We start from the raw sequence: 26136 nt of genomic DNA, 5'->3' as shown, positions 1-26136 counted from the left end.
GTGGATATCATCGAATCTTCTAGGATAAATCGCAGGACCTTCCAACGAATCATTAAGTATACATTGAATTGTTCGATCGATCGATTCCAAAGTGTAACCCCCGCCTGTTCCATAGTACAACCAGCGTGCGATCAGCGTGGCGTGTCGTTACCAATCGTGCTAAGTTCATGCGACGGAACGTCATCGAGCGGGTCAATTAATCGGCCGTGCGCTCTGTGCACGGTCACGGTACGTCGAGTTCTACTTGGCAGCAAGTCACGCGCGAGATATTAAAATATATTACGCGCGGTATTAAATGCCGTTTGCCCGTGGACTCGCGTGGTAAGGATGGGATTGAGTTCAACCTGTAGAGGTACTCGTTCGGAGAATCGAGTTGACTCCGCGCGCCAAAGATTCACTTCGCGAGATTTAAATGGTACTCGCGAGAAATTCTGTTTAATTTACGCGAAACTCTAAGAGAATGGAACGCACGCGAATTCGTAGACACCGCGTTTGTTTAAGGTATGACATTTTAGGAGGCGCGAACGCGTGTTCAGACTTTTGTCAGATTTCGCGAACGTCCCACGCAAGCTGTCGTTTCACTGCGATACCGTTTTTCAGGCCATCATGATGCAAGGTTGATCCCATCCCTACTCGCGCGATCTTTGAGATTGTTACTCGGCTGTGAAATATCAGGCAAACGAGCCGCCCGCGGCGCAGTTTCGAGTGGGCTAATTGAAATAACAAGTGCAAACGAACGATTTTCACGGTAGCATTAATCTTCCGGCGCGATTAATTAGGGGCGGAACGAAAAGCTCTTTGATAATGGAAATGTCGAAGCTCGTTAGTAATGCTCGATGGTCATTAGTCACGCGTGTATCGGCGGCGGGAATAGCCGCGGAAGAATGTTAAGCAACCGGGCGAATTGAAATGATAAAAATTATGTCGCGGCACGGTGCGCCGCGGGCGCACCCTCGCACCCCTCGCGCCGCGCCCGCCCCAATATTGATCTTCCTTCATTAACGGATTCATTAAAATCTGGCGCACATATATTTTCAATAGACCCGATTTATTTCCTCATTTGCTGGTGATTAAGCATTACCCGCCTCGGCACCGGGCGAACTATGCGCGATCGTTGAAAAGTGTTCGCACGGGCTACGTGTTCATTTCGAGCCCGTGGGTGAGATACGATTGTTGATACACCGCTGTAACGGTGTACCTGTTTCGAATGCCTGTAACTGATTTCGTTTAACCAGACAGAATTCATGGATATTTTAGTCCTTCAAAGTTCCAGCACCTGGATCGTCAACGCAGAATTTCTACACCTTCTTAAGAGCCAATCGAGCTCGATCAGTTTAAAGTAAACTTTTCCCTCGACTTCGTTCGCAGCAATGTTATCGAGTCGACGCAGGGAACAAAGGCGTTGAAGTTATCATCCCGATCCGCGTCAACTTGTCTCGACTTGCCACGACCCACACCGAAAACGTCTGAACTCATCAGAATCCGGCTGGAATCATTTTCAGCGCACGCTGACGCATCGCGACCGGTTCTTGGCCGCTGCTCGTCCATCCAAACCTATCTCGAGCTGTCCGGATTCGAGGCTCGTTAGACCCCGTTTAAACCTGACCAGACGCGGTTCGCTTCGCGTCACTCTGTTTGGATCTGTTCGCGTCCGACGTTGAAATTGACCTGGCCCCTTCTTTGATACTCGATATCGCGAGGATTAACGTGGATTTTCTCCGCATTAGCACGAATTGTTCCCCTTAACACCGATCTTATCGCTGGGACTTTGTCGTAAGAGGATCAACATTTTTGTATCGCAAAAAAGGGGTGGATAAGTTTCATTGTGAACGGATATTTCCGCTTGGATCCGCACCGAGAGATTCTGTCTCGCGATAGATAAATTCGGAATTTTGCAATAAATATGGAAAACGTAACGGTAAAAATTCTCACGGGCGAGCGCTCGAATCGTAAAAAAGGGCCGCGAATAATTTAAATCGAGGAGCGGGTTGAATTCGCGACACGTTCCGCAAACGTCAATCGCAAATAAAATTAGGGTGATATTTCACGAAATAAATTTATTAATTCCGCGGTATCGACTGGGAAGAATGCGTGATTTGATGTATTTCACTTTCCCGGGACGATTCTGACCCGGAATAATAATAGCAGATTTAACGAGGATCCCCGCCGATCCCCAAATAAAATTCCAGCTACGAAATAGAAGATAATTTCCATCGATCCACCTTTCATTTTAATCTGTCGCGTTGACCCTCCATTACGTAATCTATTGGAGCGATTATGCGCACGAGTCGAATTCATTATACGGTAGGTACGTGAAACAGGGCCGTGTATAAATCAGAAAGCAGATCCGCGGAGATAAAAGCCTTCGATCGTACGCTTTGGTAGCCGGGCACGAATTCAGAAAATTTATCACCCATTCAGCCGGCTCGCGAATAAAATTTAATTAGAATTGGATTCCCATTGAGTTGCGCGATGCTCCTAATAGTCAAGCAAAAGGACAAGAATTTCGTAGCGCAACGTGGCAATAACAGAGCGTACCGAAGAAACGTACGAGAAACAGGACTGTTCAAAAGCTTCGTTGCTTGCCACCCCTAGCAGTTAACTGTTTCTCGATTTAATCACTCGATTGCTAATAAAACACGAAATGGAAACTCTCCTTACGAAATCGCTGGATCATTAAAAAGGAACAGTAATAATTTTCTAGATGCACGATTAAACAAAATGTTTACTCGCCAATTCAGAAGAATTGCTGGAAACTTTTGAACGACAATGTACACGCTTGCGTATAAGTACGCGGTTGTATGTACGCAAGAGGACGCCCGTTTTTCTCCGTTTCTCGCAGCAAGGTTTCAGGGTGGCTCGAACAGCCAGCAGGGGTCTTTAATTAGCGGACTATTTAGCTTTTATCTTATCGCCGGTGAGGATCGGATAAGTTACGCGTGGCCATGCGCAGCTTTCTATCTGGATAGCACGTCGACGTTAGGAACGAAGAAGAGTGCGCGCGTTGGACGACCTTTTAACTCCGCCGTTGAGGAATAAACGTTTGGCGAAAGAGGGACGACGAGAGCGATGGAGGCGCGGAGGGACGGGTAAAGGAGGGTGTCTTGGACAGTAGGACGCAACCGCGAGGCACTTACCTTAACAAGTCGACGGATTTGTGAAGACCGGCTTGATAAAAACGCACAATTACTCGGACCGTCCCGGCGCGTACGTTCGCGCGTTACCCCCCCCTCGAGCCTTTTCACCATTTTTACCGAGTCATCTGCTTTACGCGCGATGGCCGACATTATTTCGCGTTTCCTGCGGCGCCGTAAACGTTCGCTTCTTACGAAAAGGCATCACGGTATTCATAGGTCGCCGAGTGAACGGACGCGCGCTCTTTTTGCGCCGGTCCACGATGTTCGCTCGTACCTCGCGCCATTTCCCACCCTCGAGGGGTAGCGGAAACGAGCGCTCTTGCCAAACCGCGAGCGGGCATTCGAAACGAACCGTGTCGCAAACGATCGTGGGACAAAGCAAAAAAGCAGCGATTTTTCCATGATATTACATCCTCTTAAAAATCATGTAAGCGTTCGAACAGTCTCGTGCGACACTGTACGCCTGGTTGTTTCTAATCGACGATCGTATCGGCGAGCACGGTGTTCGGTAGAAATTTATGAAAATTTTTCCGCGGCCAGATAAACGGCAACGATCGGTAATTAAAATCCACTAATGGATTCGAAACTGTCGATTACGTGTTTCTAGAACTGCTCGCGCGATATCGCGTAACGTGTGGATTTCCATAGCTCGTAAACATCGCGAAACATGGAAACTAGTCCGTTTGCGACGCTTACCTCGCAGTTATCATCCCACGTAACTCGCAAGTCGAGCGAGACCGGCTCTGTTGAAAAGCTGGAAAAACTGGGCCCCCCTGCTCGCCCCCCTCGAACGCGAGGCCCCGTACCCGTTTACTCGACGCCTTATCTCGTCGCCGAGAAATCGGCTCTTTTTAACGAGCTTTGTTAACGCCGTTCTCACCTTCTAACAGGCACTTTTCACGGTTTCATTGGTATCGGAACCACGGATCATAAATATTAATAGATCCTGGCCGCGCATGGATATTTGCGCCCAGTCTCGATCCATGCTGGTTGGCCCAGCGGTAATTATTGCCAAGAGACGACAAATTAAATCGCGATGCATATCTCGTTTCGAGGCGTTCGAGATGCGATTAAACGTAGGGTACGAAGCGTTGGCTCGGACTCCCGCGGTCTCTGTCGGGCAAGGAATTCGAACGGAACGTTGTTTTCCATACGGTGCGGCCACAGTTGGCAATTTCGTACGCGATCATAGAGACAAATGGGAATTGCCGAGTGGCATTAGCACTGATTACGAACAGGATTGCTAATCTATTTATAATTGTCCTGCCCGGCCCGCGTTCCCTAAATGCGATGCCAATTAACGTGGAATCGTTTGTGCACGCATCAGGGGTAGTCTATAGACACGGGGTGCGGTAAACGTTGTAACGTACAGCGGTGCCAAAAATTGCCGGCCGTTTACACGATCGAGCGTGCAATTATCAATCGACCGTTCGTTTCACCGTCAAACGGATGAGCTACGTTAGTTACGCGAGTTCTTCTCTATACGTGTAACGTACGTGGATCGTGCGAGGGTGCGCAAAGTAATACGACAGCGAACTTTCTAAATGCTACGTCAAACAACAGTGAAATAGCAATAATTCGTTATGGCTAAACAAACATCGAGTAATCACTCTAATCACCTTAAACGCAGTCATGCTTTCACTATCTGTTGTTCAATCGATATTGTGTTTACCTTCCATGTAAAGCAACAGCGGAATCGAGTACTCTCGCGCTTCTAGCCGACTGTGCGCGTTTACCAACAATAAGGCTTTATTTGCATCGTACGTAAAGAGATTCTCAATAGGTTCGAACCGGCTAGAATTTCGATGCAGAGAAACGAGAGGAGCTCGTAGGAACCGAGGAATTCGAAGGGAGCGGGTATAATGGAAATTGATGGACGTCGTAAGTTTTTTGCGTGCAAATGGCTGTTTCGAAACAGTTCGCGTCGCCGTTCAATTAGCTGGGGCCAGCGGCCGCGTCCATCTTTCATGCACTGCCGAGCAATTATCGAACGGCCCGAACGTTTAATAAGAAAATACGATTTCACGACGCGGTTTCAATCCCAGAACATAACGCGCGTCAACTCTGCGCGCTGTCGTTAATTCCCCGTCCGTTTCTTGCGGGGCGCAAGTTCGTTTCCACGGAGCCAGGTTTCTCTACGAGATTAGCGCGACGCCGTTGGCTCGTGCCGTTGCGGAGGGAAGAAAAAAAAATAGAAATGCGACCTTGCAGGGAAGAAATTGTTGCGCTCGGAGGCTGCGCTCGTCGAGATAGTTATGGCTGAGCGAGATTGCGAGGCCCGCGGTGGATGCAGTGGAAGCAATTTTCAGGATACGTCTTTTTCACCGGACTTTCGCGTGGTTCGAATATACGGCCGAGGATGGAGGGAAAAACGGTACAATTAGTTCGAACGACGCGTCGCGGGCGAAGAAAACGGGGCGCGGAACAAAAATGGAAATGGTATCGTTCCTTTTGCCAGCGCTCAACCGGAGCAAGAGAGCAGAGGCTAACTCCCTGCAAAAGCCTCCTCTCTCAGGGTCGCCGTAGTAATTTCCTAATTACAGTTTTCGAGAACAATATGAGATTTTTCCGCGGTGTCAGACGTCTGCTAGAGGCGCAGCAAAGGTCGTTTTTGTCCCACGAGCGACTATTCGACGGTTTCAATCGTGTAAGAGCGTTTAAATTCCAGTTACAGGCAATCCACTTGTAGGACACGTTAAACCTTTCAAAGTGTACAGTTTCGCGGACGGAAATCTAATGGAACAATTTTTCTCGTTACGCGATAAAATGTTGCCGGCATGTAAACATAATTTCTGTTACAAGACCGTTGCCAGTTTCGCAAGGCAATTAATTACGCGCGTTGCAACTGCATCGCGGCCGATATGTAGGCTTTATACTTCACTTTGTCTCTCGCAATAGGGACCCCTTTTTTCCGCACTGAACTGCTCGATTGGGTAAGGAAGGGTGGATGTGATCTTTACGCCTGGCTAATAATAGAAACTGCTCTAACGGTGTTAAAAGTATAATCGTAAAGAGAGGAATAATTGCTGGATTCGTTAGCGGTTCGTGTGGATACCGTCCGGAGGATGGTGCACGGTATCGTTGAATTGTGTGAGAGCCAACTTGTTAACCGAGCAGCGGATCGTGAGTGCCCCTCTCGATGGACCGATACAGCTCGCAGAACTCGTGTCCGTGGCAGTAAGACACGAAGGCTAATAATTTTGATTTAATAGCCACGAAGTGAAATAACTTTAGCCACGATCACCCATAACAATTAAAACTCGCGGCGTTATCCGCTACGACTCGCCTACCCGCCTTAGACACCTTGGAACACGGATCCACTCGCCGTCCCAGTAAACTTTGTATTATGATCGACGGTTATGGCGACGTTTTCATGGGATTACCACGGTACCAGCCTCTTTCGTTTCACCCAGGGACACCTTATTGAATCTCGATGGAAACTTACTTCTTCACTACCGTGTCGGATGGAACGTTTTGCATGATGATACATATTCATAGCCGAAGTCCGAAGAGAAACTAGGTCCGTTTGAGTCGATCTACTGTGTACAACAAGGATATTGAAAATAATTGAACGTCGTTGAAATATAAGTTAATATACAATCACGTCTTATCTACATGAAATTAACGCGTCAGCTGCGCATAAAACTTCGCAACGAAAACGAAATGGCCATCCGATATATTACTATAGTCCGCCCACTATTCGACACTCGACGTCCATACGATCGTTCCTCGAATCGTAAGGTCTGGATTAGCGAGCCAGAAAGGCACCTCGAAAACGTCGATGAATCAGAGAGATCGTGGCCGCGTACAAAGGAACACCCTTCCGCGATAGAGCGCTACCTTTTAAAGCACTTGACACTGACACTCGCTCGGTTTCGACTCCGTTTAATTCATTCATTCAGCTCGTTGTAATATACGAACCGAACAAGTATCCAATCCATCCAGATAAACGAACCGCGTTTAAGCTACACGTTGCCTATCGTTTAAACCATTGTTCGTCAAAACGTAACACGGGCCAATGAGGTATGTCGGGCCGCGTGCGCGCCGTGCGCGACAACTAATAAATTCGCATTAAGCTTTGTGAAAGTATAACACGGCGATATCGTATTTCGTATCCGCGCGGTAATTTTATTGCTTACACTCTCGTGGCTAGTAAATGCGTTTCCTTTCCAGTCCTTTCCGCGTGCCTCGTAAACCGGATTTTATTTCGGACGCTTATCCCATCGGCGGTATCGGGGAGGGTAAAAGTCACAGCGTACACTTGCCCCTTGATGTACGCGCGGTACTCGTTCCCATTAATTTGGAAAAAGTTATTACGCGACGCGAACAACCTCGTTTCTAGCCGCGGAGCCTGCAGAACGTTGGATCGCGTCCTATATCCGGAATGATTAGCTTTCGCAGATTTTTACAAGATTCTCTCAAACAGACGCTAAGCTTCTTTAGAGTTTTAATGCGCGGGGATAAAGTTTTCCTCCGCCATTACCGTGGAATTTAACGAACAAGGGGTGGACGTACTCGGTGCTTAAACAATGCAGCTCCCCGCGATTAACGAGGGGGTTGTTCGAGCCAACTGTACCGAGCACGTGCGAAACGTTGCGAAAAATTACGGCTTAAACTGAACGCGAAAATGATGAATAAAACAAGCAGGATTTAAACTGTAGCCTCAAGACGTTTTAGTCGATAAGACGAACAATTTTCGTTTTAATAAATTACGTACAAAATCGTTGCTGCAATTGCGTACAGATCAGCAGGATGCGGAGGGAACGGAAAAATCGATATTGGCACGAGGAATCGATAACTTCCTTAGCAAAATTTCTATCCTCCACTATACGTTCATCTGACAATGAGTTTCGCCATGACGTGGGCGTAACCTGATATCAGAATATCACGCGCGGAAGTAGAACGCAAAGGTGGCTCGTTTAATACGTACGTTGCGTCATAGGAACGATAGAGGTGCACGATACCCGTGTAAGCAATACTTCATCAATGCAACGCGCACATTCGTCCAGCTTCGTTAAGTATCTCGTACGAAATTCGATTAGAGACTGGCACGCGTAACTCTCTCGCGTTCGCCGTCCGACGACGAAAGGAAAAGCATTGCACGCGTGCTCGCGCGATTCTAACACGCCATTACACGCGTTACATAGCACGAGACGTTGCATCGATCATCAAAGACACGAGTAACGACGTAGCAACGACGGTGCCCGCATTTATCGCCCATGGTACTCAGACGACGCGCGTCCCACGGGGTTGCGCCGACAGAAACGTTGAACCACCCCTCCGCACGGGCGTCGCCCCGTTCCGCAGACGCCCAAGCGCCAAGCTAATTACACGCGTCCCGATGATCAACCCCCTCTCGCCGACGACAACGTGGCTATTTCACGGTCCGTGTCCGTAGCTGGCACAACGCGGGGCTGGCTTAGCCGTGGACGGAAGTGGGATGTCGTTTAGCGCAACCGTTGCGTCCTTGCAATGATAGCGTCACGTAGTACTACGGATGAGACTATCTGCAGAGCGGAATGCAGCAGCAGCAGCACCAGGAGGAGAGAGGGCACCAACGTTGGTCAGGAGCATGGGAAGTCGAATGAGCGGGGTGCGAATATAGGATGATTATGTCACGGTATGATGTATGTGGGTTGGCAACCAGCCACGCGGTCACCCAGCCGCAATGCAACGCTCTCTCTCTCCTTTGTGCTCCCCTTTCGCCGCTTCTGACTCTCAGTCGCGTCGTCTTCTTCGCGCTGGTACTACCACGAACGTTTATCCCGGAATCTTCCAGCGGGACCACGAAGACACGACGGAGGGCTTAAAGAGGTATTTGCCCGAATTGGGTCGGAAAGTCGATTTTTATCTTTTCCCATTTCCTCTCGACGCGAAGCTCCTCAGACGTTCTGTCGAAAGAGTTTTTGAAAGATTCCACTGACTGACACGCGGTCGACTTAATTCACCATTCAACTATGCCCTTTTCGTCATTCCTTCTTCTATAAAAAAAAAAAAAAAAAAAAAAAAAATGGGAGGAAGAAATACCCTCGTGTAGCAGCCAAGTTTGTATTCTTTCGTTAGATGGACGTAATGTAGTCGGAAACTTTCACGAACCGGTATCCGCTTGAGCCCGGAGGTCTGCGCCGCGTGAGTCATCCATTCTCACGGAGGAAGGTAAAAATGGCGCCAAGTAGGAACGCGTTCGAAAACACCTTACAAGTTTTACGCCTCCAGATAAGACGTACACAGACATACCGGCCGTTTGGTAGCGGAGCGTGTAATCGTTCCGTTCCATCTTTTTTCTTATTTTTTTCTTTATCCCTTCCCCCCTTTTCTCGTATTTATCACGTCCCACCTGCATTCAATTTAATCGATGTCCCGTTACTCGCCAAAATACGGGCGCGATCCTTTGAATCCATTCGAGCCGCATCAGCGTCGCGTCTGTGCTCCATCGTCGTGTTTATGCGCGTTGCGCTCCGAGTTATGCGCGCGCGTAAACGCGTATACGCGCGAGGGTCGGACGAGAAAAAGGGGAAAAAGGTAACGACAGACGCGAAAGAGGTACCCGCTGTCTCGTAACGCAAGCATCGCTCTGTGAACAGTTAGACCTCTCGCAGCTCTGTGCGCATTCATTACGTAATGCTTACAGGCGTACGTAAACGCTGGTTCGTGACTACGCGTTATTACACAGTCCGTACAAGCCCCCAGATTGGACTATTCAAAGGCTCGTGATAGACTGGAATTGCTCCGCTGACAAGCAATTCGGATAATTTAATTGCGCCCGCGACGCAGCCGCGTCCTCGCCGCAGCCGAAGGAAAGAAAACGAAAGCTAACCCCCCTGTTCGCCGCGAACGATCCTTGTAACGAGACCGGCAAGCACGGAGTTAATTTTAAACCACCGGCCAGGTGAAGAAACCGCGGCTCGTCTTTTATTAATGGTTATTTCGTCGACGTTTCCTCCGTCCACGACGAATTACGAGCAACTGCAAATTGCTTTTTATTACATTGTAAAATATTGGAGGCAACCCTGCCAGAGGAGGGGACGAGGGTGAGACTTTCGGAGGCGATCGTTTAAAGTCGAATAAAATACCATAGACGTCCTTATATAAATGTTTCATCCGACACGTTGATCGAAACATCCGAGGTGTTACATTTACAATGTAACGGGCAATCTCACGAATTTTACGTACAAATTTATAGTACGGTGAACATGTTTTCGTCGAAGGAAAGTAAGCGGTCTGTATCGGCTACGTGTTTTTTTATCGTTTCATTGGAGCAACGGTGAATAGTTTCGTCGGTCACTGTGCCTATAAACAACTGGATTTCCATGAAGCGGGGGGGTTAACCCCATTTCGCGGGCAATTGCGCGTGCAATATCGTACCGCAGACATTGAACGGAGGCGACGCGCGCTCGGTCCTGGCTAATGGTTTTCCTAGTAACCGGAGCCGAAGAAGCATCCCCCATCTTCGCCGCAAGGATTCGCTGAACTATGCGGCTCGCGACGAGTCCCCCGGTCAATGACAAATTCCTGCGGGAAGGGTGGAGAAAAAAGGAAGGCAAGAAGGAGGAGAAAGGGAGAAATGAGATCGTCGGTGTCTGTAAAAGCTCACGACCGGTAACGCGGATTCCCGCGAACGATCACGGATCCTAAGAATTCCTGTCCCACGGTCGTGGGATCGGGGGAAAAACGGGTCGAAAGACTTGACGGGACTTCGCGGTTTGGTACCGCGACAATCGAGATGGCGGCCCTTTAAGCGACCCGCACACGATCTACGTTGCGCTCGATCGAATTCGACGCGCGGTACCAAAGTCGAACTTCAAATTCAGCTTTGGTATTTCAATTGTTAACGCATCGACATCGATATTGCGAAAATCCACGAGAGGAGGGATCGAGAGGTAGGTTGAGTTGCGCTCGCGAGCATCGCGTTGGCGCCTAACCGATCCTGGGACCAAGGGCATGTTCCAGCGGCGATTACTGCGCGCTTCGCGCGACGCTGCTTGCGATGTGCGCTTACCCTTACTACCGAAGGACGAAAGGAGTCCAACGGGATGACTCAACCGGTCGCGCGGCGTGCCGCAACCGGTCCGCATAGAAACCTGTAGCGTGCTCCGTAGCGAGTATCTGATTACGTTCCGAATTTGGTAGGCCTTTGTGCGTAGGAGCCAATTAACGTCCGAATTCGCCGGACGGACGCTGGAAAGCCGGCGGAATGCCATTACAGGGGAACTTTTACCAGGCCTGATGCTTGGGCCCAGCTCTCAGTCGAGGGAAAACGATAAAAACCAGAGGATACGTGTGTATATATATACGTATGCGTATACAGAGCGTATTGTCGAGACGTTGTAAATACGGGCCCCGTCGAAACCGACTGCTCGCCGCAACGGTAATCGCGAGCGTTCGCACGAAACGGCTCGAACTTGCCCGCGAGATAAGTGGCGAATTCTTCGCCGCGTGTCGTACACGAAATATGCATTTATGCTGACCTACGTATCGTAGTCTCCGCGGTGGAGATCACGGTCGACTTTCGCGTTAATTCGGAGCCTGCCAGATGCGAGGTAATACCAAAGCGACGTAACTTACTTCTGTAACTAGGAGTACCCGCGCGAGTCGAACAGATAGAAACAGGTATAAGAGAGTTCCTATACTCTTCGATCTCACCCTTTCACGAGACAGCTGACCGCATCGAACCTCTTCTCCACCCAACCGTCGCTCCATTCAACGAAAAGACACTGCACCCCCCGAAAAGGCAAACGAACTTAACAATTAACGATCGAGAAAATCATAAATCGAGATCGATCTCAGGTAGAAACGACTTACTACGACTAAGTTAGCTCCGATGGCGTTACCTTTTTCAGCTTTCCCTTTTTCAGGAGCAACCGGCGGGCGGCTTGCACGTTCGATAACAATCCGATACCGCACGGAGCACACGTATTTAACCGCGGTTCAGGGCATCAAGCGAAACGTAACACCGGGTGAAACCTTGCTCGAATTCGCACGGGCTCTCGGGGCGAGCATCGGCGCCGTGGCCAGCCCGTTGGATACGAATGAACGATTGGGACGGCCGCGCAGTTGCATTTACACGGGGCGCTGGTATCGGTTACATTAATTAAATAAAGTCCGGCCACGGTATCAGCCGCGGCGTCAGCGCGTTCAACGTGCATACCCGCCGCCGGTGTACGTTACAACATTTATTGCGCGGGATGCGATCCGCGAGGGCTGCCCGTAAGTCTGCCGGTACTATCGGGGACTCCGATCACGTAGGCCCATCCACTCCCGTGGCGACTCGGATACTTCGCTTCTGAATGCTATTGGCCGCGACCGACATGCGCGCCGCAGCCTTACGCTACACGGAACCTGTAACCGCGCTTACACGCTCGCGAGTGTACCCTCTATATCCGTTTTCTGCCTTAAACCACCCCGACGATCGACGGGACGCGGGAACGTCCCGGTGTCCCGATCCGGCGAACGGTTTACGGGCCGTACCAGACGATCGACCTCCTTCGATTAAACCAGCCGCCACGCCGCCGCGCGTGTAATTAACACGTCGATCGCGAAACGGCCACCTGATCCCCCTCGCGCTTCGCGGAACCCGGGCTAAGCATTGCGTATTCATGGCCACGCGCGTGTACGCCTGCACGCTGGTACAGGTTTATCGGCTTCGACGTGCAACGGCAACGTGGAAAACGCCAGCGCGTTTTTCTGCGGCAAGTCGATGTTTCGATTGAGGGAAGACGAATCGCGATGATCGCGGGATTCGAATGTGCGAATCTTGAGGGAATTGGGAGAAGAAAGCAGAGTGAACGATCTCCGTTGTTCTAGGAGCTCAAGCGGAAGCTTTGGTTGGAGCGCTTACCTTTGTGTCTTCTCGTTGACCTAATTGGCTGCGACCGCTCTAGTCACACTGTATAATTATCCGATCGACCGATGAAAGTATCTCGCGAATCCTTTTATCTCCCGTTAATCGATCCTCGTTAACCTAAGAGTTCCCAAGCGAAATTCCGTAAAACGACGCGATGAAAAGAGTTTCGTTTTCAAAAGTCGCGGGTCTAACTACAGGCTGGCTTTGGTAACACCTTCCGGTGGCGAACGCCGCGAGTAGCACTCGTTTTCGAACATGGCCGACCTTGTCACGACGCTCGAGGAAACCTTGTATTTATTTAAGGAATGCACGTCGATTATCGATCGCGCGATCGGCAACGACGCTCGAATAAGAGCACGTAGGTCGAGGAAATGGAGGAAGGCGGCAGAAAGAGAGGTACAAGGAAAATAGCGGGCCCGTTCGATTGAAACGGACGTTCCGTGCCGCCTTGCAGGTTGATACAGCCGCTCGACGTTTCCGCAGGATACGAACCGCAACTCGCGAATAACCGTTAGAGGGTTATAGTCGGCTGGTATCGGGGCAACGTAATGGTACCTCACGGGTGCGTCCATTAGACCTCGTGGAACTTCCCTGGTTTGCATGCTCGATCTCGCATACCAGCCTCTAATTATCCGCTAAGAATTCCATCGCTCGCGAATTGACGCGTTCCGCGTGAAACGAGCGCGAAAGCGTCAACCGTTCGACGATGCTGCGCTCCGAGGGAGCTGCGTACACTCCCGTCTGCGAGTATTTAAATCACGCGCGCGTTAATTCGTACTGCGCGCCCGTACCACGTTCGAACGGGTACGTGTAAGTGTCAACTGACTTATGAAGGCGAGTGTACGCGCGTATCGAACGAAGCACCCAGGAGACAGACTTAATCACACGTTTCGCGGCGTTATTAAAATTTACAAGGTTTATACGAACGATAATAACCCATCAGTGTACTATTAACCGCGTTAAGGGGATTTTTTATGACGCGCTAAACAGCTCCGCGGTTCGTAGCCGCGGGTAATTATTCTTTATCGCGTAAGTATTATCGGTCGACAGGCGCCGGTGTAAAGTAGAAAACGAACTAGATTAAAGTGGACGCGCACGCTGCACCTCGACAGGTCCACCGGTTAATAGGAAAAGTAACAGGTCGTTGAAAGAAGCCTGCAAGACCTGATAGGCTTGGCGAATTAACATCAGAGAAGAATCAATGGTCGGCGTACATATCCGAGAGCAGAATTATCGTAAATCTTAGACGGTGTAAGGAGAACAAGTTAATCGATCGATAGAAGAGATAGCGTATTTAAATAAGGTTCGCGGAATTCTCGAAGACCGCTGCATTTGAATCCTTCGCCTCTCTTAAATGCGGCGACGGCCGCAAGTATGGCGCGCGGTGGAGAACAAGCTTTTTATTACCGTCGTTCGAAAACCCGTTAAAAATTAAGGCGTCGACGCTGGCCGAGCAATGCGGGCGCTGAAAAATAATTCGAACCGTCGACGGCAGTATCAAAGAGCGTTTAAGACCGCTTAATTCGCGTTGGTTCGAAGCGGTACCGGCAGCTGGTGCGGCAGGTTCACCAGGAGACGTTGACAACCCCTTACTAATGTCTGTAATTCCTTATTCCCCGTGGACCATTTATAAAATGCCACCGGCTGCTTGTCCGCCGAGATCCCGGGATAATTTGTTTGAAATTTGGTCCGCGGATTACTGAAAGTGTAACACCTTGATTAATATCGCGACTAACTTCGAGAGGGCGCGGCCATGGGCCAGGATTACGAAAACTACCTGGGTCGGAAACGTTGCCCGTGACACGTTCGATTCGCGCGGTTACCCTGCTTTCACCTCTGCCATTGTCCAGGTTGCGACACCACGGCCGGGTATCAATTAAGTCGCGAGCAACTTTTTCATTGCAAGCCGGGAGCAGGTTGCCGCGTTGCTTGTAATTTTCAAGTTAAGAGTAAAACATCGCGTCGAAATAGTTACGCGGAAGGTAATCCTCCTAATAGATTTTCATTTCTACCTCGACGCCATGTTCTCGGACCTGGACGGTTCTTTATTTCCTCATTTCCGTGCGGTTTATCTACGTTTTCGTTCTCACGGATCGAACTTCCTTCTCGGGGAACACTTTTTCTCAACTCTTTTCGGTGATAGAAATTGTTTTTGCACCGAGCGTCTCAGGCAACGGGCACGAATCTTCGTTTCGAACGCGCGTTTTCGAGGAAGTGCCAACTCTGATTGAACGATACGGGAAATACGTGTTGCGATGTTTAATTACAGCTGTTATTGACAGTTTTAATTTACTTCCGTTCCGACAACGGTAAAGCTCATTAAATCCTGGTCAATTAAGGATTTTCATAAACTGTTATTACGTCGCCTCGGTACGTCGCGAACATTTATTTCTTTATCGAATAAAAAGTTTCAAGAAGTGTTATTTCGTATTAAAAGTTCGTAATTGGTGGCTAGACGGACATTGGAGCTAAAGTTCCCCCAAGTTACGATACACGAAACGCATATAAAATAACGTTGCCGATGACGGCTATGCTCGATTACCACATGTATATTTGCTAGGCGCAGTTACTTTGGCGCGGCTATTTATTACTTTAACCGGTCGTTTTACGTTCTCTAACTTACGATAAATGTTACGATTCAATTATTTACGACTGCACCGTCGGTTATCGCCATGCTAATAAGAGGATGATCGCGATGAATGATAAACGCCGGACATATTTAATCCCATTCGTGAAACTTTCAACGCGTCGCGGACATGCGGGTGCCGCGATGCAACCAAAAGGAAAACGAGCCTTTGACGTAAAAAAGTGCAACGAGCAAACGGAGGCTTTTCTGAAAATGAAACGAGCGAAGTTTTCCATAAAACAGAAGGAGACCAATATAAAACAGAGGACGATCCAGTGACCATTAAAGGGTTACCGCTTGAATGATCGGCCGAGTGGTTTCTCGTTCTCACGTTTGCTTATTAACCGTAATTGCTACGCGTTATATAAAACTTGAAATAAAGTAGGTCTCAAAAAGAGTAATGAGTGTGGCGCTACAGGATGTTCGGCTGTACATGGTCGTAAATGAAAGGAATGATTTTGTAGATATTTCTCATGCATTCACGACACGTTCTTAATGCTTCTCCGATATAATTCTTCGAAAAATAACGTCGATATGAGATCGCGAACGTTGATAATAAATAATTCATTATACCTGTCTGCCTTCTCAACTCGATTTTCTGTATCTTGTTCATATCTTTTAGAGCACTCGGGCACTTTGATAACAAACAGATAAATGAAGCAGCAGTAAATTATACAAAGAGGAACCGCTGAAAATTAGCTTCGCTTCTGTACTTCTTTGTAACTCGATTCCACGGTAACGTTTCGAAGCACACTCTTCAGGTAAGAGCATTACTTTAAGTATACAGCATCCTGCAAAAGTCTTAAGCTGTTCGATTATTTTATAGAAAAATCGCAAGGAGATGGACGAAGTTATCTGAATGTTCTTGAAATTTTCACCAAAAGAGGTATGTAAACCGAGACTTGGCTTTGACGAATGGTCGACGATTTCGATACAGGTGGTCCAAAACTTTAGAAAGGTGCTGTACACCTCCGTCTCCCAGCAAGGCTGAAATCCTTTCGCGGCGAGCCCGTCTTCAAATGGAGTCCCCGCGAATAAGCTACTGAAAGTCTGCTTCGCGTGATTCGACGAGCTTAGAATAATTTCGAACGCGATCGTCCCCCGGTCCTCTCGTCGCGTCGTATATTCCGCGAAAGTCTTTCACGGACGATCGATCGCGTTGAACGAGCCTCGTCTCGATTTGTATCCCGATCATCCGCTCGCCTTCAGATTCCTCTTCGCAAGAGGAAGGTGAAACGCGCGTACGCGGGGCGGGGCGAACGGGAGGGTGGAACGAGACGGTGCGTTCGCGATAGGAATGTGTTCGCCACGGCAAATGCGTGATATACGATGGAAATGATACGAGAAGGGAGCGAAGCTGGATGAGGCAAGGTCGTCCCATGAGCCACTATCCCGGCGTGTATTGAAATATTTGCAATGGAATTCCCATAAAAGGTAGCCTGGACACGAGCGAATGAATGGACGGGCGACCGGTTTACACTCGCACCCGTGGCCTCCGCGCCATTGGGATTCATAATTCTTACGGGAAACTTTTTATCGGCATTTTCCACCTGTACGCACCCTGAGGCATGGGGGCTCGTTCCGCGCATATCTCAGGGCCCGCTCGAATCTTTTCCAAACACTTTTTTTCTGGTTGACTCGCCTTCGACTATCTCGTTTGGAAATGCGTCGATTCGGCTGAAGTGTCCAGCGAGAAACAGAGAACCGACTCCCTGAAGGGGACTGAAGTCGGGCACGCGAGTTTAAGATCGCGATTTTAAGAGTAAAAATATCACGTATTTTCACGAAGTGGTTGTCATTTACAGCGCGAAAACTACGGTCCTATTACGATCTTATTACATGCCAGAAGGCACTGGAAGCATACTAATAATCTTCGTATTACCATACGGAGGAGGGGGATCGATCCCGTTTTTCTATATAGCAAACGTACTTATCAGTTCGAATAAATTTCAATAATCAGACCGAGAACAAATTATCGTCCGCATAATGGCGATGGGATCACGACAGGAGTACTCCTCAAGGACGATCGACGAAGCATGTAATTGTACCGGATTCGATTCCAGCTTAAACGTGTTAGAATCCACGCGCAGGGTTCCACGAGGAAGTCGATATTTCTTTCCAAATTGATGGCACCCAGTGACTCTATGGGCAAAATCCTCCAAGGACCACTCTGACGCTCCAACTATCCAATCAAAGATCAGACAATTATTGTCCCGTGCGATGGAACTTGCATTTAAACAGTCAACAGTTTTACTCGCTCTGTCTATTTCCCAATCACACTCTTTCTCCTCCAACATCTGCGGAAACCGGAAACTTTTTCGATTTCTAAGTTCGAGAAACCTCCCCTTTGGAAGCCCTAATATCGAGGAACGAATTCAGGCGAGTGTATGTGTACATTCCATCGTGGAGAGTGGAGTGTTGAACGAAGGTGAAACTCGTCAGCAATGGCACCCAGGTAGTCGAATCGAGCCGGCTTCTTTCCAATTGTCAGCGAATTTTTCGAAAACGTTCGGCTGCGGCTACAAACCGCAACCGCCGGGCATTTATCCTGCGTGGACATCGGAGACAGAACGACGTTTCGGCTTTTATCGAATCCTGCGGTCGCAGGAAATGATTGCAGTTTTAATCAACGATTTTAATTCACCCGGGCGCGTTTCGTTATCTGTCACTGAAAGGTAACGATACGCGTGCAAGCGACCCCTGACTGCGATAATCGCGTTGATTGTTTACAAATCAGACCGCACGGGTGGCTGAAATTAATGCGATGAGAAATCGAAAGGTTGGCAAATTGCTATTCGAAGGGGAAGAGGAAAAATGACGCGTACGATCGCTGAACGAGCGGATCGGTGAGCTATGGAAAATGGATGATAATGTGATCAACTGTACAGCGAGCGTTCAACGGCGTGATACAAGCGTCGTTTCGAGCGAGCACGAAAAACTGGTTACACCGTGGATGTAGAAACACTATAGATAGGTATGTTAAGTCAGGGGCTGTAAAATGTGGAACACTTAAAATATCAAGTTTCAGAAATCTATTTCGCGTCTCGTTCAAAGTGTTTTGCGAACTGTTTTTTTATTTTGCCACTCGGTGAGAGTTGTTGGGGTATATTCTATGCGTATTACGAACGCAACGACAGACAGCGAAGGGTCTTTAAAGGGCAATAAAGCAATTACTTTATTTACCTGTAGACCGAGGAATCGTTCAGCTGGGCTTAATATTTGTTTCAGATTAATCGAGGCTTTCTTCCTCGCTTCAGGTATGCGCACCGCGTGTATCAGCGTGTTCGAATTGGACATGGTCGATTACGAGCGAAGTCGCTACAGGTTTCTCCAAAGGTACGTATTTACCTTTACACAGGAATCGAACCGATGGTCTTAATGGGGTAATCTTTCGGGGCTTTGTACAATCCTGGCTGGAACCGGCGAGGGAAACTGTTTCGTATGCTTTGACGGCGAATATTCCCTTATACACCAACGAGTAATTCTCTCATCACGCGAGCTTGCGATGTAATTTCACCGAATGATTTATGACGGCCATAATGACCAAACGAAGGTCACGATCCCGACGAGATCTTCTCGAATCGATCGAAGAGATCGAGCCCGTGCCGAGAGTCGGCTACGCTCTTCCACACAAACCAGAAAACACCATTATTCCCGCTTTTCTGTACTTAATTTGCTCCGGATAAGATCTTTCAAGAAGTCGTATAAATTAACTTCGGCTTCCTGCATAAAAAACGTTAAGATATATTGTAGGAAATGTGTAATCTCCAACTCTTTGCTTAACGACTAATTAACCCGAGGTATTAACTGTTTATCTCCGCCGGGATCATCACCTGGGTCTGCTCATACAGAATTCGCAGCTAATTTTCTCACGAATATCATACGTTAATGCAATACATATTCGCGTAAACTCGTTTGAACGCCGCGCACAACTCGCGCTGCCGTTATTGTTCTGCTCGCGGCGAGTGTATCTACATGTTTGTAACCGTTTAAGCAAAAGCAGCCAGAAAAAGACTCGCTCCCCGACTCGAAGACGAATCTGGAGCCAGTCTCGGTCTCGTACTATATTTTCTTCCCGCTGCCCTGTCGGACTAGTTTTTACAATCGGGCATGACTCATTGTGCGCCAGCGATGAACCTGTTAGCGCCACCCTCTGCGTCGGACCGGTGTATCTTGCCACCATCTTAACCGACTGCCCGGTTCCAGAAATGGAAAAAAAAAAGATTAACAAGTCGCACGAAAAATGATCGCTGTTTAACATTCCCCGTGCGTTACAAAGCCGCGTATAATACAGCTAAAAACGATGCCTCTGCCTGTAACCCGGTACGATGCCCGATGATCGATCAGAACGATCGGTTACCAAACGGACGAGCCGAACAATTTAATCGTCCAATTAAGACAGCGGTCCCTTTCGAATTAATAAAGCGCAGTCGGATCGAGACGCGCGCATCTGCATACGTACGAGTGGCGATGAAAATTCTGCGACGACGCGATCGGTTTGGTTGCGCTTAGGACCGCGGAATTGCGGGCACCGAGGGCAAAATGCCGCGGAATAGGTATGACCCTTTGGACGTGTACTCACGGACACAGGAGGGCCGCCGCGCACATCGACAGCGGAGGCAGTTAATGGAAGCTTAGAGGTTGATAGCCTTGAGTATGTACCAGCGGCCTGGTCGTGCCATGGCCGACCGATTCTTGGACTCTCTCTCCTGGGCTCGTCCGACTTGACCGCTCTTTACCTCGAGAAATCCAGCCGCCTCTCTTACCCTCCCTACGCGGCAGCCGTCCATCCCTTTCCATCCCCATCTCGCTGGCTCTTGTTCCTCTTCCAGGCCATCTCGCGGCGCTCGCTCCGGATGTTGTTCCTGCAGGGACGCTGGTATTTCGCGTAAACACCGTCAAGGTTTGCGACTGCCAAATTGCTCGGATATAACCGGTCGACCTCTGATCCTTTCCGTGCCGAGGTGAGAAACGGGCTCGTCGCCAGCTCCAAGTCGACGATGAAAAATCGTTCGGCTTATTAAGCTCGCTTTAACGCGTACGCGTCTGGTATTCTTTAAAACGAGTGGAAGAGATTCGTCTGAGAGAAACAGTTGGAGGAAGGAACACGTTTCCAGGACAACTTAGCCAGTGACCAGGCGAGCAACGGTGTCCCAACGCAACTTCGAAACGATGAGAGAGGATGCCACGGGGGCCGAGGGCAGGTGGGGGAGCGAGAGAAATGTATAGGGGTCTTTGATCTGTACACCCTCCCTGGAAGTTCCTGGTACATGGCCGGCCCGTTACACTGCTCGCTACCAACTACTGGAGTAAATAGTACCACGGCCACGTGTTTGTTCAGATCTGGACGCAATTTACCATCGTTGGCGGTGTCTATGACCGGCGCCTGGCGGTAGGTGTCGGGACGGCCACCGTAAAGGACACCGTGAAAGAGAGACATTTGGAAACTACGGATTATACTTGTGAATGTACTCGGCCGTGTAAATGGAAACGAGCGTCGCTCGAAATACGAGGACACGCGCGGGATCGAGTAACTAGTTGATCCGTACGTTTCTAATAACTCCTCTTTCGCTACGAACTCGTTCTAAATTCGCTCGTTCGATCATCCATCCCGGTTCATCGGTTTCCTCGACTCGTATTTCCAGTAATTTCCTTTGTGTACCCGCTACAAACATCGGCGACGGTGCGAAAACATTAATTCCCCTTGCTTTCGAGGGAGCAAACGAAAAACATTAACGCAGACCGTGGAGCGAACGATAGAGAGCGGGCACTTGAGCAAGCAATTGATGTTCCGGCTATAACAGGAACCGTGTTCCTTCTTGAGAGCTCGCGTTAGCACCGAAATCCCGAACATTCGTTCGAGCACACTCGAGAGTCCTGATTCCGCTCGAGAGTTTTCCGAAAGTTGACTCTGATTCTCCTCGGGGACGAAATCAAATAATTGCCTCATCGTCTGGAGCTTATCACGGGACATAAATAACCGCGGATACATAAATTTAGTGGCTCGGGCGAGGAAAAAACTGTTACGCAGGACTAACCATTCGATATTTCACTTTGCGTAATTCATTTTAAATCGTTACCGTATAATCGGCGATAATCGTTGGCCGTTGAAAATTTGCATCGCGAACGAGATGTATATATATGTACATGTATATATCGGCCGGTGAATCGCGTGACTATTGTTAATACGATAAGTTCGTTGCGAGGCAGTCCTAACGAGGCAGTAAATAAGAGAAAACCGAGGAAACACGGGACAGTAATAAAAAGAAAATCGAGGTTATAAATAATGGTTATGGCCAGGAGAGAAAGAGAGAGGCGAGCCTTGGTTAATTCTGGAGATCCTTTCGCTTACAAATTGGCTGTCCAAAAAACAAGCAGGCGGTTTAAAACCGATCCTAGAGGTCTCGCTGATTCCGAACTGCCCGGGGTAAGAGACAAGAACTCGTGGAGATTTCTTAGTCATGCGAGGTATACATCGGAAAAATTCTGCTGGTAATTTTAGATACACCAGATTTGCCTAAAACGCCTTAAAGGAGAAACCGTTCATTGCGTCACTTACGATTTCCATTAATTTTGCATACATTATTTTATTACGCTACCGTTTCGATACGTGTAAAGTGCATTATGCAAATGTCTGTTGGCTGGATTTTTCTCCCATCGAACGACAGATACACCTACGTGAAAGTCGATCGGTATGCCAGTGTGTAATACGTAAACAAGCGATCTCTCGCGAATGTGCATGCGAACGACTGTGCGAAGATCCAAATGTTGTCCCTTTCCAACGACAAAAGAGTAGATACGATATCGCGCGCGCAGATGTTCTTAGTCATCAAAGATTTCTCGAAACGGTAAGATATTGTAATCGTAAATGCACCGATACACAGCTGCGCCATACAAAGAAGAGTCTTTCAAGCCACGGTGCTGATAGCGCCAAGGGATTCCTCAAACTTTAATATCGCTATATATAGCGTATTGCGACATTACCGTGTTACCGTTCCGAAGAAAAAGAAAAAAACCAAAAATATACGTCGACACAGCGCGATATAAACTGTACTAAATTTCAGCCATGATGATACGATCCCATAACAGTCCCTCCCGTGTAATCTCGTTTATTTTCAAAACGCCGCGCAATCGAATCGCCCAAACGAAATTGATATTTAATTTCTCTTTCCGCGATCATCAATCATCCCCCTTTCGGTTATAAATAGAGTTCGATAAAAAACAAAAAACAAAAAAAAAAGAAACCATTCGAAACAGCTCGACGCAATAAAGCGACCGGCGATTTGAACGAACGGAAAGAATGACGGAGGAACAACCGAGCTGTATCCACCGTAACGGAACCGGCAGTGGGTCAAAAGTAAAACGGTCGAAAACGCTCGGCTCGAAACACACAGGCGACCCTAACTCGAATTCCAGCGAGCCACCCGCTCGCCCCTCGCAGCCGTCATGAATCATGTTATATAGAGCGACTTAAATTCTCCATATCCACACAGAAGGCCGTCCATTCATCAAAGCCGGAATATCGCCGCGATCGGCGGCCGTGAGGTCCGAGTGGGTGCGAGCGTGGCCGCGCGCCCTACGAACCTTCCGTTCCCGAAGTTACGTGCACCGTGTGCAACGGTGCATAAAACGCGGCTCGTAGCTTCGCAGAGGTGGGGAGAAAAGCGCGATACGAAAGAGCGCGCAGAGAGAGTATATACACGGTGGATATCCGTGGTGGACTAGAGGGACTCGGCTGGAAAAGGGACCCGGTTGGCTGTGTTCGGTATAGGAGAGATCGTTCGCGGAGAAGGGATCGTCGTCTCGACCGTGGAACGTAGCACGAAGGAAGGGATTGCGCGTGAAGGGGAATCATGGGTCCGTAGAGGAGGACACTGGCTGGATAGAGATAGGGAACGAGAGAGATCGCGGTGGGGGGAAAGGAGATAGAGCGCGCGTCGAGACGGAGAAGGATGGACGCATGTGCCCGAGGGAGAGCGCGTAGAGGCCTGCTGGGCTCGCCTTCGCCGACTGCCGCGCGGCGCGCTAGTTTCGGCTTGCCGCTCCGACGTGACGGACGCTCTTATCCAGTGGTCGCCGGTTTCCACGTGGATGCGGCCCTCCCCGGGTGGTTTGTTCGGTAGTTTTCCTTTGTTTTGGTCGCGTGTGAAATCGGCCGCGACGGGTTCTACGGGCACAGTGAATAAATTAACGGTGCGACAGTGAGAAGCGGCGAGACCGCCGGATTCCGTTTCGTATTCCGCGTGTTCGCGCGCCCCTGATTCGAGTTCAGTGAGAGCACGGTTCACGCGAAGGAACGCGGGTTTTGTGAGACTCGGACGGTGCTTGCTCCGATCAACTACCTCGATTTGGATTACCTGAACGAGAAACGAGCGGACGTCGGGGAGCGGAGACGTCGAGGTGAAAGGGGGAGCCGGAGCACGAAGATCAACGTTCAAAAAGGTACGTCTCGCATTCATACAAGTGTCTCAAAACGTGGAAACAGAAACGTACGCATCGCTCGCTGTTATTTGTCGGAGCAGCGAATGTTCGTTGCAAAGATATTCGTTGATAGACGGTGGTGCGAATACACGATCGGATCGGAGCGTTATTCACTTATGTCTAGCAGCGGTTCGCTCCGGTATTTTATCGACCGACTATTCGATCGCGTGTATAACACAAAATGGCGTCGTCGATCCACCGCACCACGGTTTTATGGCGCGCGAAAGGAAAAGTGCCGATTTCGAGTCGTTCGAAGTAAAACTACGCCTCTCGCGAATCGTATCGTAACATCGCGAAATTATTCGTGGAAACTGAATGTAGAGAAGGTTCTCGGTACTGTTTACAGTCTCGATAACGAAATCGCAGGAAACGATTTCCGTTCGATCGTTGACAAACTCGATCGAGCAGTCAAGGGCAACGGAGCGGTGTGTCTCTCCTCGAATGCTATGCGTCGCGATCGAACGCTCCGTTTCTCCGTACACGAACCATTCGCCAGGTTTTTAAACCGTGGACACGTGCGTCGCGCGCTCGCGGCGAATTGTTCTCGCCGTGAAACCCGATCCGGCCATTTAATTTACAACAACAAATAGGGCTCCATTTTGCGGTGCAGATGGTCTCGGGAGTTCTGAGAATTTCCGATTTAAAGGAACACCTGAACGCCGTTTGTTTAGCCGGACGAACCTCAGAGACGCGAGATGTTTTCATTGAGGGTATCGGGAAATGTGCCCGTCCCGCGAGCAGTGTCAACAAACTCGGCCATCTTTGGTCGTTGCTTTGCGCTGTCGAGTAACTCGTAAAAGTCAAAAGGAAAAGAAACAACGAAGAACGAGAGATCGGTGAAGGACACGGCGAAGGCACGAACGACCGGATGAAATTTTTAATAACCCCACCGAACGGATACCTCTGAATAAGACGGCGTTAGGTAGGGCGAAGATAAAAATTTCCCGTTGACGCGGTCGAAAGAATTTTAAACGAATATTCATAGGAGCTCTCGAGGATTATAGTGTCATTGCGTGGTGGTTGTTGTTTTATCATCAGGAATGTTATTTTTCCATCGCGAGGAGGGAGGTGTACGTTAGAAGGGGAGAAAATGATAGATGCGATATTTATTCGCATTAAATTAACGGCGGCTAGCCCGATCGTGCGGGGACTTAACGAACGCGTACCTTTTCCACGGACGCTGAAAGCCTCGCCGGCTATACTCTATTATGTCGGAACGAGTTTCTTAGTTTCGAAAACCAGTTCTCGAAAATTTTGTTCGTCGTGTAACGCGTCGTGCGGGAAAGAAACACTGGAATTTATCAGGCGATGGGCAAACTTTTCTTTCGCTCGGAACGACGGCGTTTAAAGCGGATAGATCGTGCCGTTTAAAAGTATCCCGTGTATTTCGTTGCCCTTTAAAACGTGGATCGAGCGTCGCGTTTAACCGTCGCGGCCATTATTTGGTCAGATCGTATCGTCGCATATTTGGATGAATTCCCGTCGCGTTTCGATGTCAAAGGGGAGGATCTTCTTGCAACTTTAAACTGATAAACGTGCTTCGAGGTTCCGCACGTGAACGTATCGGTGGAGAAATATTGCCAGGTTTTATTGCGCGAATCGTGCGCGTTTTTCTTTTTTGATGCAGCGCGTGTACCGCGAATATAAAACGGACAGTGGCTTCAAATGGTACAAGATAAATGGTTTAAAGGACAGGTTTAACGCGGTAAAAAGTTTCCCAAGGTAGTTTTAAATATCTATTCCAAAGTTGTAAGTATCAGGAGTTTTTTTTTTTGTTCTACCACACGGCTGTGGGTGGAATCGAGCTGAATGCGAAAACTGGATGTGCCACTATTTCTTGTTTAACTATGCAAATATGATAACTCGAGTCATTCGATTTAAATAATTTTCCGTTTTCGTTTTATTTCTCCTCCTGTTCGTGACTTTCTTTCGGTTTCGACCGAAACTGATTATACTGGAACGATAATGTGGGATAATTAACAGTGTATCGACCAATTAGTGACAATAATCGTGGTGTCGTTTCCAGCGATTAAGTCACAGTTCTCAAC

At 48.7% G+C, this 26136-nt stretch overlaps 1 protein-coding gene across 7 annotated transcripts in view; it reads left to right on the top strand.

Moving 5' to 3' along the window:
- Kug (FAT atypical cadherin kugelei) overlaps positions 1-26136 on the top strand; it is a 484763-nt gene that overhangs the window by 77675 nt on the left and 380952 nt on the right. For 6 of the 7 annotated variants that reach the window (XM_076910968.1, XM_076910967.1, XM_076910966.1 and 3 more), the window contains exon 1: positions 23892-24049. The exons of the other annotated variant lie outside the window; for it this stretch is intronic. The gene's annotated coding sequence lies outside the window, so the exon portion shown is untranslated. Of the gene's footprint in view, positions 1-23891; positions 24050-26136 lie in introns of those variants that run through there. 7 annotated transcript variants of the gene reach the window in all.

This window comes from Xylocopa sonorina, chromosome 3 (assembly GCF_050948175.1).
Source record: "Xylocopa sonorina isolate GNS202 chromosome 3, iyXylSono1_principal, whole genome shotgun sequence".
NCBI classification, from domain to species: Eukaryota; Metazoa; Arthropoda; class Insecta; order Hymenoptera; family Apidae; genus Xylocopa; species Xylocopa sonorina.
This window is presented reverse-complemented; position numbering and strand designations above follow the sequence as displayed.